Source organism: Plecotus auritus (assembly GCF_963455305.1).
Source record: "Plecotus auritus genome assembly, chromosome: 2".
In the NCBI taxonomy this organism is placed as follows: domain Eukaryota; kingdom Metazoa; phylum Chordata; class Mammalia; order Chiroptera; family Vespertilionidae; genus Plecotus; species Plecotus auritus.
The window spans coordinates 91,479,557-91,490,643 of record NC_137771.1 but is presented as its reverse complement, the minus strand read 5'-3'; the positions used below and the strand labels follow the sequence as shown (position 1 = coordinate 91,490,643).

The 11,087-nt window shown below is 46.5% G+C and overlaps 1 pseudogene across 1 annotated transcript; it reads right to left on the bottom strand.

The window, feature by feature from the left end:
• Positions 1–4,228: 4,228 nt before the first annotated feature.
• On the bottom strand, positions 4,229–5,381 carry LOC308241138 (neurofilament light polypeptide-like; annotated as a pseudogene). Its single transcript has one exon. The product of its transcript is annotated as a neurofilament light polypeptide-like (transcript).
• Positions 5,382–11,087: the final 5,706 nt, after the last annotated feature.

Genomic DNA, 11,087 nt, shown 5'->3' with positions numbered 1-11,087 from the left:
TGAACTCCTTTAGCTTTTTCTTGTCTGTGAAGCTCTTTATCTGACCTTCAACTCTGAATGATAGCTTTGCTGGGTAGAGTAATCTTGGTTGTAGGTTCTTGCTGTTCATCACTTTCAATATTTCTTGCCACTCCCTTCTGGCCTGCATAGTTTCTGCCGAGAAACCAGCTAACAATCGTATGGGTACTCCCTTGTAGGTAACCAACTGTTTTTCTCTTGCTGCTTTTAATATTCTCTCTTTGCCTTTTGCCCTTGGAATTTTAATTATATGTGTCTTGGTGTGGTCCTCTTTGGATTCCTTTTGTTTGGGGTTCTCTGTGCTTCCTGGACTTGTAATTCTATTTCTTTCACCAGGTGGGGGAAGTTTTCTGTCATTATCTCTTCAAATAGTTTTTCAATATCTTGCTCTCTCTCTTCTTCTGGCACCCTCATAATTCAGATGTTGGTACGCTTTAAGTTGTCCCAGAGGCCTCTTACACTATCTTCATATTTTCGGATTCTTTTTGCTTTTCTGGTTGGGTGTTTTTTGCTTCTTTGTATTTCAGATCTTTGACTTGATTCTTGGGATCCTCTAATATGCTGTTGGATCTCTGTATATTATTTTTTATTTCAGTCAGTATATGCTTAATTTCTAGTTGGTCCTTTTTCATATCCTTGAGGGTCTCACTAAATTTCTTGGAGGTTTCTAGAAGATTCTTGAGTAACAATATAACCGAGGTTTTGAACTCTATATCCAGTAGTTTGCTTTTCTCCATTTCTTTCATTTGTGACCTTTTTTTTTTGTCTCTGCATTTTGACTGCTTCCCTGTGCTGATAGAGTGGCTTTGTATGCCAGGTGTCCTATAGGGCCCAGTGGTTCGGCCTCCCTAATTACCTGAGGTGGACATGCTTGGTGCACCCCTTTGTGGGCTGTGTGCACAGTCTTCTTGTAGTTAAGCCTTGATTGCTGTTGGTATCACTGGGAGAAATTGACCTCCTGGCCAATTGGCTGTGAGGATCAGCTGTGTCTATGCTGGGAGAACTTCTGTGCTGGAAACACCCTTATGGGGCAAGACTTGCTTCAGTGGGGCTTTGGCGGTCACTGAGTCTGCCCCCTGAGTGTGCCTCTTATGGATGTGAAGAGTTGTAATCTGGATGGGCTCACTCTGACCATTGGGTACACTGGCTCTTGGATCTCCAAGGAGGTCACTGCCTGAAGCCACCCAGCATGAGCTACAGAGAGATCTGCAGATTCCTCCTCTTTGTTTGGGGTTTGGAGGTGCCCAGATGAAGCCCAGCTGTGAATGCAGGCTGCTATTTTTTGGAGGCTCTGGGGCTCTCTGACTCAGCTGCAGTATGTTAGGTTTTAGATTGGAAAAGGCCAGGCTATTCAGATGCAAAAGCCTCTGTGCACAGCTTGGGTGGGGTTATAGATTGGGTGGGGTAGGGCTTCAGGGAATCACCAGGGCTGAGCAAACAGCAATGGCTGTCAGCCTTGCCCCAAAGAGGTCCCCGGGTCTCTGTGTACCGTGGCACCATGCAGGAACAATGATCACTGCAAGCACTTCTGAGAGAAAGCTGCCCTTGTGTTCTTACCTGATGCCAGACAGTCCAGTTACTCCATGCATGAGTCTGGGTCCCCAGAGTCTCACCCGGAACTGGAGTTCAGAGCAGTCGGGAGCTTGTATCTCCCTCCCGATTGAAAAAGATAACAGTGTACTCAGTTGCCACCCCTTTCCGCACGCACCTCCATACCTCTGCACTTCACTTCTGCACCTCTGCACCTCCTTCCCAGTCTCAGTGTGTTTTTCTCTTTCCTTCTAGTTGTATAAATTCCACTCAGCCAGCCTTCCTGTGGTTCTGGATGATATCCATTTTGTCTTTTAGGTGTAGTTTTGAAGTGGTTGTGCGAGGCAGCAAGTTCAGGTGTTCACCTATGCCACCATCTTGGTTCCTCTCTGTCTACCCATTTTTTTTTATCTCACTGATGGATCTAGATGTCGAGTTGTGCAGGAGCTGCTCCTTGGGTGGCAGAGCCTCCTCTGGTGAGTGCTGTTCACAGCAGCGGTGGCTCCTCTGGCTGGTGGGGCGGTGCTGCTCACACAGCTGCTGCTCCTCAGATAGGGGTGGGCTGATCATGAGGCTGTTGCTCCTTGAATGGGGGTTGGCTGTGCGTGGCTGCTGCTCCTTGAGTGGGGTGGGCCACTCACACAGTTGCTGCTCCTTTTACAGGAGCAGGCCATGTGAGGCTGCTGCTCTTCTGCCTGGGGCGGGCTGCTCATGGGGCTGCTGCTCCTTGGATAGGAGCGGGCTGCTCACATGTCTGCTGCTTGCATGGTTGCAGTGCCCTGGGCTAAAGCATTGGTCCGGTCAGAGGGGAGCACGCTTCAGAACTCACAGGAGCCTGCAGCCAGAGTGGCTGGAGACTCAGGGACTATTGGACCACAGCCAAGGTAGTAGGTCCCTGGCAGGGGTGGCTGTAGAGTCCCAGGTGTTATCTGAGGGGAGCCTGGGTAGAGGTGAGGCTGGGCTCCCAGTTACAGCAGCTCTCCTCTTCAAAACGGCGAGGCCTCTGAGGAAGATCTGGCCTCCCGGTACTGTTTGCAATGGAGGCAGAGGCTGCCTTGTTAGGTGAGCCCGGTTAGCCTGCCCCTGAAAGTCCTGCGGAATCTAACTGTGTCTCACTCACAGACACACACACACACACACACACACACACACACACACACTCACACAGACACCCCCCCACACACTACCACACACTCCTCTTTTGCTTCCTCACTCACTTATGCTCTCTCCCTCACTGCCGCCTTCTTCCTACCTCTGTAGTTAGGTCTGGGGTGTTATTGACCTGTTCGTGGATGGAGTTTCCTCTCCATGTGTCCGGTTATGTGGCTCGCTCTCTAGCACATTGGCCGGACAGGATAAAAATCACCTCGACAAGACACGATACAAAGGGAACAAAACATGAATGTACTCACGACACCGATAACCCCAATATAAGTGACCACCTGAGAAAAGAGAATTAGGGGAGAGAAAAGAGAGCACAAATGATATCAAAGAGAGAAAACAAGGTAAGAGAGAAAAGAAAAAGGAAGAAAAAGGATAATACACACACACACACACACACACACACACACACACACACACACACACACACTAGTGGCCCAGTGCATGAAATTCATGCACGGGAGGGGTGGGGGCTTGTCTCTCAGCCCAGCCTGCATCCTCTCCAATCTGGGACCCCTGTGGGATCAGGCCTAAACCGGCAGTTGGACAACCCCCTTGCAATCTGGACTGCTGGCTCCTAACCGCTCACCTGCCTGCCTGCTTGATCACCCCTAGCCACTCTGCCTGCTGGCCTGCTTGCACCCAACTGCACCCCCCTGCTGGCCTGCTCACCCCCAACTGGTCACCTCTGCCAGCCTGCTCACTCCCAACTGCCCCGCTCCCCCACCAGCCTGATTACCCCAAACTGCCCTCCCCTCCTGGCCTGATCACCCCTAACTGCCTCTGCCTCGGCCCCGCCACCATGGCTTTGTCCGGAAGGATGTCTGGAAGGTCTCATGGTGTAATTAGCATATTGACCTTTTATTAATATAGATAGGATATGACATACTGCCATAATTATAAATACCAGTATTACTCTATGAGAATACGTACTTCATGCGATAGGAAGGCATCTAATACATTACATTGTATATGTTGTAAGTAATAGGAAATACTGTATTCGTAGCAATAATATACACCCTGTGACTTCCCTTCCTGATTTGGGAATGGTTCCCTAGTTCTTTGAACTTTTCCTGGCCCCTAATGTAATTTTTTTGTGTGTGTCATTCAGTATAACTTTACTGTTTATTGCACATGATTTGAGGTCTTTAATTTCTAACCACCAAAGATTCAAAGGACTATTTTTTCCATGAAGTTTAACATTAACATCAGTGAATTCATGTATTCATGTGTTTTTATTGTAAACATCTGAATTATTCACATTGTCATAGATACTGAACTCATAAGCATGGACCATGCACAGGCTGGCAGCAAGCCAGGAAGCCACTCTGCAAGCAGATACTCTGCATAAAGAGAAAAGTCATAGTACAACATTTAATGTCCAACCTGAGTCACCTCAGAATGTTATATATATTGACTTCTTATTTCATATAGTATCGGGAACTCAACTGCTTGGTTGGTAACGGGATTGACCTGGTTTCAGGAGGATTATTCCTGAAATAATTAAGGAAAGGGGGGCTCAATCTTTCTTCTTGGTTGCTTGCTCCTCCCCAGCACCTTCATCTTTCTTCTCGTCCTCAGCTTCTTGGGCATCTTCTCCTTCACCTTCACCTCCTTCTTCCTCCTTTGTGTCCTCAAATTCTTCCTTGGCACCTTCTTCCTCTTCCTCTTCCTCAGCCACTTCCTTCTCCTTCTCCTCCTCTTCAGCTTCTCCTTCAGATGGGGGTTCATCCTTAGCTTCCTCGGCTTTTGCAGCCTCAATGGTTTCCTCCACCTCGATCTGCTCCTCCTGGACGTGGCTGGTGTATTAAGAAGGGAAGGAGTGAGCGGACATCAAGTAGGAGCTAGTCTGTAAACCACCGTAGGCAGATCGACCAAAGACCTGGGAACTCTGGGAGTAGCCGCTGGCTATGCTTCCCACGCTGGTGAAACTGAGCTGGGTCTCCTCACCTTCCAAGAGTTTCCTGTAAGCTGCAATGTCAATGTCCAAAGCCACATTGAGGAGGTCCTGGTATTCTTCTAAATATCATGCCATTTCACTCTTTGTAGTTCTCAATTCATTTTCTAATTTGTTGATTGTGTCCTGCATAGCACTAACGTCAGCGTTCTGCTCATCCTCCAGCTCTTGCAGCTGCTTTCCCAGTGTTTCATTCATGCCCCAGCTTGCTTTGATCTCCAGGGTCTTGGCCTTGAGCAGGCAACGGCTCTCAGACACCTCGTCCTTGTCGGCGTGCACTGCATAGGTGTTCTTGGCAGCGCTCTTGGTCAGCACAGTGAAGTGGCTCTTGTACCATTCTTCTGCATTCTGCATGTTCTTGGCAGCCAGCTGCTCGTACTGGGCATGGATGTCCTTGACCGTGGCGGAGAGGTTGGACTTGGAGAACACGTCCATCTCCACGGAGATCTGAGCGTACTGGATCTGCGCCTTCAGCTCGGCGATCTCCTCTTCATGCACCTTCTTCGGAAAGGCGATTTTGTCCATCAGGCTGTCAATGTGCTTTTCGAGCTCAGTGCCGGCAAGAGCCACCTTTGCGCGCCTCCATCAGCCAGCCCTCTGCGTCCTCATGGTTCAGCACCTCTTCCTGGTAGCACGTCTGCAGGTTGCTCCCAGTCCCTTCCGAGCCCCAGTGCCTCCTAAATGCCCACTGCCCTCTACTCACGAGGGACAGCATGGTGGGGCAGGGCACAGGCATCTCATTTTCATTAAAATGTTCAACCTGGGCCTGCTCCACCAGTGTCCGCAGGTTGCCTGGGGGCAGACCGTGATCCTGGAGATGCTGCCCGCCTGGCCTGCAGGTCCCTGATTGCAGCCTGGACCCCACATGCGGTGTCTGGCACTGCCCGCCCTGCCTGTGTATGCAAATTTACCCACCATCTTTGTTGGGTTAATTTGCATATTACCCCTGGTTGGCTGGTGGGCATAGCGGAGGTACGGTGAATTAGCATCTTTCTCTTTTATTAGTGTAGATATGGGGAGAAAACACCACAGAACAAACAGATAAACCAAAATAATGCAAAGAACAAACACCCAGCAAAGAGGTTGGTGGAAGAATCTGTAGAGGCTGAGCTTATATACAGAAAATAAGGTTAAGAATTGGATGAATATGGGAAGGACCTCAGTTCAGTATAGAGAAAGTAGAAAGGGGATGAGTGGATAAGAAAGAGAATGAAGAAAATAATAATAATAAATTTACAAAAAATTGATTTAAAAATGCTATAAAAATAAAAAATAGCAAATAAAATAAAATAAAATAGAATGATGGAAAAATAATTCAAAAAGAAATAGAAAATAAAGCAACAAACAAAAAAAGGAAAATAAAGAAAAAAGAAGAAAAAAGAGAGATAAATAATAATAAAATAAAATAAAAATGAAACAGTGAAGTGTCGTTCCTTTGGCTGGCTTAAGATCCCAGTCTTCTTTACTGTCTGCGGTTTCCCAGTTTCCTGTTGCTGGGACTGAAGGCCTCGCCAGTCCCTGTGATTCTCAGGGACTACTGAGATTTTTAAAAAAAATTCTTTGTACCATTCAGGGTGTATTCTGGGTGTGGCTGTATTGTTTGCCTGGAGACTGGTGGGAGGGGCTATCTCTTCAGGAGAAAATGGCTGCCCAGGTCCTGGGCTCAGGTATGACTCAGCACCAGACTCGCTGCCACTTCTCCTAGACCCTCTCCTCTCCGCCGGCTCTCCCCAGCCTCCACAAGTCCGCACCTTTTCCTGCACCTCAGCCACGGGTGAGTGTTCGTATCCGAAAGGTCCTGTTAACCAGGTTCAGTGAAGAAAAGCACAGGCCACAGAGAGGGGAAAGACTGCGCCTCTGTGAGCTCCTCTCCTGCCAGTGCTGCGTGGTCTGGTCATCCCTCCAGGCTGCCCGCTCTGGACTCAGTCTTTGATGACTGTGGACCCAGATCTAGAATCCCCTGCCACCAGCAGCCCTGGGACCTCCTTTCCACAGTCAGACGCTGTGCCTGTCCCAAGGGACTTGGCTTGGTGCCGTGTGGTTTCCCTCTGACCCTCTGGGCTCAGAGGTCTGGCAGATCTCTCCTGCCCAGAACCTTGATTTTACCTTTCTCCAGGGGTCCTCTGCCCTTCCTGGTTGCAAATTATCTCACCAGCTGAGTATCCTTTGCCAATTCTGGGTGGATGTTATTCGTTTCAGCTGCTCATTCTATCTGCTCTGGGACACAGCTCTGGACACGTCCGTCTATTCCACCACCATTTTGTCCTCCTATTGGGATAGTTTGACGTGAAGAGAGTTGACAAATTTTCTCGGCCGAAGCACCAACATAATACGGAAGTTTTTGGACTGGATCCCAGATTCTTTGTCCGCGGGAGTCAAAGAATAAATCCACGAACAGAAGATGGTATAGCAAAGGTGGAAATTTATTGAAGAACAAGTACAGACTCCACGTGGGGAGGGAGAAGAAGTCTCTCTTGTTTTTCTTTTAAAGGCAAATCTGATAGACTTTTAATTTTATAATTGGAAAACTAAGTTCCGTTGGGCTCATTGCATCACTAAAAGAATGGGCCAATTATTGGTCAATAAAACAACGTGACCAGAGATTCCACTAAATGAAGGCCTCTAATCTTACTTTTGCACAGTATAAAGTGAACATGCTAATGTTTCCTACATTTAAAATATTTAAGTACAATATTCCTTACTCTTCACTTAAAAATATTCAAGTAGTATTCTTTGTATACCACTCATGTGTGTTAGGTCTTGGGGATACATTGATGAATAAGACAGGATTTTGATGCCCAAGGAACTTCTAGTCATAATTAACATGTATGTACTATGTGTATGTACTATATTCTCCATTAGAGATTTTTCTGCCCAATATATGCTTGGTTATTAGTTACCTAGTTTCCCATACAGACTTACCCATAAGCATATCAAGCACATATCTCAAGAGAATAACGATCTTTTGAGACATGTTAAAAGAGGGATGGAAGGTAGGAGATTGTTTGCATAGGGGCTAGAATAGTTAAGGAGACAGGACGGCGAGGCACTTGGAGATGAGCAACACGGGAAACGGCTGGAGAGAGTCAGATAAAACAGACTCTGGAAGCTGGCTCCACTGGGTGGTGGGTTAAGACCACAGTGGGCTCTCCCAGTGGGACCTGGAATCCTGGACAGATGCAGCTGCTGTTAGAGGTGCCTGTCAAAGTAGAGCAAGAAGGAGAATCTTTAGTTTCCCTCGGGTAACATGCTGAAAAGTTCATGTTAGCTCCTCTTACTGGAAGGGACTGGGGACAAGCACAGCAAGAGAAGACATAGGGAGATGTAATATGCAAATATTAGATGTGGCTTTGAATAAAGGTTGGAAGAAGTGCCCTCTTTTAGGATTATGCAACAGAAAGTCATTTATTAGAACATAACTACTTTCCTAATCCTTTTAGAAATGTCTTTTCCAATATTTGCTCTTTTTTGCTGACAGGCTCTGTGGGTGGCTCTCCAGAAGCCAGGGGATCCTTTCAGTCTCTTCAGTGGTTCCATCAGGGGCCCCACCCTTGTCAGGCGGCCCCTGCCTCTTCCTGCCATGCCTGCAGCAGATGTGCATGTTCATGATACGATGTAGCTCTTCAGAGATGTCATGGGCTCTTTTCCAGCTGCACACTTGCCTCTTTTTCTGGTGCGTGGAGCCTGGTTGAGGAACGCTGACCATGGTGCTTCTCCAGGCCACTTTGGGTAACGATGAACTGACTGCTGGAGGTGATGACTACGGTTCTGCTGAGAGCTGTGCAGAGTGATGGTCTGCAAACAGGAGTAGCACCTAGCAGTCCACTCAGCCTTCTGCCAGTGCCTCCCATTGAACAAACCTAAGAAGCCAAGAGGAGAAGGGAGTCTGGAAACCACCGTTTCTGTGATACGAGCAGAGCAGGGAAAAGGGGAGAATGAAACCAAATAGTCCAAAGGGGCAAACTCAGCTGCCCCACAAAGGAATTAATCATTTGTTAGTTCAGAGTAAGGAAGTTGTAGAGAAGGCCAGGATCGCTCCCTGTGCGAGTGTGTGTGAGTGTGTGTATTTGTGTGTACATGCGCACGTGTGCGGACCATGAAGCGATGTACCTCCTGGAGAGCAGCTGAGATATGGGGGTCCAAGCAGTGCAGAGGCACCGTTCCATCCAGACCTCTTTCAGAACCAGATCCAGGGTTCTTGAACTCTCTACTAAGCCCCAGTGTCACTACAAAATTTTTAAACTATTTTGTCTTGCTGTAGAGCTCAATATCTGCCTTCTGCTCTCAGAGGAAATCAGCCAAACGTGAATCCAGACAGATGATCAATGTGTCCACATCAACGGGCCTCTGAGACTCTCAGAGAAGAAATGCTTGGCTCAAAGTAATAAATTGCAAGCATTGTGGCAAAAACAAGCAGGGTTTTGGTGAAAAGTTTCTGCGGGATCCTCTGGGCTCCGGCCTCCCTTCTGTCAGGAGCTCTGCATAGAGGTTTGATTTGCCCCACTTTTATCAGGACCATGTCAGGTTGGGTACAATGACCTCAGCTGAGGACAGTACTTCTCAAGAACCAGTTTTTCCCCCTGCCAATGCATGGCGGACCTGCATTTTTATAAAGTATAATAGATTTTTAAAAGCTTAATAGAAAAAGACATACAAAGCCCCAGTTCAAATACTTTGCATTAGTTTCAATCAGCCTGAAATGACTGCACGCCTCCTCACTGCTCTGCACTCTTGTAGACCACACCATTGCTACACTTACTCAGGGCCCACACTTACTCAGAACATCCGCTGAGGTTGTCCTTCTGATCTCAGGAGGCTGCTCTGCAGGAAGTTTGTTTTTCCCACGCCTGCCCTCTGGCCTGTGAATTTCTGGAAGTCTTGACCAAGATTTAACAAAAAGCGGGATCTGTGAATCAGAACAATGTGCCACAGAGCTCTGAGCAGCAGCTGGGAAGACTCACCCATTCTGCTTTCAGGACGTGTGTGCATCTGACTCGTGGAAGGGGGTCTCTGTCATTTCCCACTACGTCGTTTTATGTCCTTGCAAGGCTGACAACTTGGAAAAGGCGGCGGACATATCTACAAATGACAGCTATCTTCAGGGAAAGGAAAATGGCAAATATTAGACAAAAAAGTATGAAGTAAATTTTTCACCCTGAAGGGCTAAAGAAATCATCAGAGCTACCTGACAGCCTCAGTCTCCAGGCACTGGACCTGCCTCCCGGCTGTCTCATTGCTATTTATATGAGCCAGGACAGCTGTCCAGCAGCCAGGGTGGAACCTGGGGGCATCTACAGGAACTTCCACATGGCCCAGGAGAAAGAAACCAGCAACTCTTACATCTGTCTTTTAAAATTCTGGGTTTCAAATTATCCACCCATTGTTTATAATTAGTTACTCTTTTCCCCAAACACACACACACAGTCTTACACACACACACACACACACACACACACACACACACACACACACTTTAATATTTTTATTCCTCTCTCCCCCAAAACATTACATTGAGCAAAGTAAACATTTAAGAATTAATTATCATGTCACTTCTACAAGATATTACTATACGTACAGAGTGGGTATGGAAATAAAGTAAAAATAGCTGCTCTTTGCTTAGGGTAAGATATTCAAATAAATTTTGAAATGGGAAGTTCAAAGTGCTTCTCTTACATAATCTTGAAACTTATTTAAATCTACCAAATTTCCTGTTTAAAAAGTTGCCATTATTGAAATGTTATTAGGGTAATATAACACAAGTTAAATATATATAAATGGGATATATTCTCAAGTGCAATTACATAGGGATGGAGTGCTTCTTTCCTGTTGAGAAATAGGTTCTCTCTAATGCCCTTTATTAAAGTTTAAAGAAAGTGTTGACTTGACAGGAGAGAGATGGGCAGGGAATGAGCTTTCTTACAGCTGATCTTTAAGGACTGGTGTGCTGCCTGCAGCACTCTCATTAAGCATGACCGGATATAGTAACGTTTGCAAAAAAAAAAAAAAAAGTTAAAAAAAATCAGAAACAGAAAACCCCCTCACCTCCCAACCAGCCCCAAATTCATCCCCCACGATCAGTCTGTGTTTTTGCTGTGTCTTCATGTGCACGTGTGTTTCCAGTGAGAGCTTGATCATTGTTCTACCAGCAGCTAAAATCCCAAGCTATATGTCAGTGTGTTTATCAAAGAGAAGCTTGTCTCTGTTCTCTTCATATTGTTTCAGCAATAGACTCTAATCACCACAACTTAAAAACCTGTTCCCTCAATCTTTTGACAAGTTAAAGTTTCTCCTTTTCAGCCGTTAGCATGATAAAAAAAAAAACAAAACCAAAAACAATCCCAACCGCTGTACCTATTGAAATTCTTACTACTGCCCAACATCTGCTTTCCTCTGAAGATCACATCATCTTCTTTTAGATGAG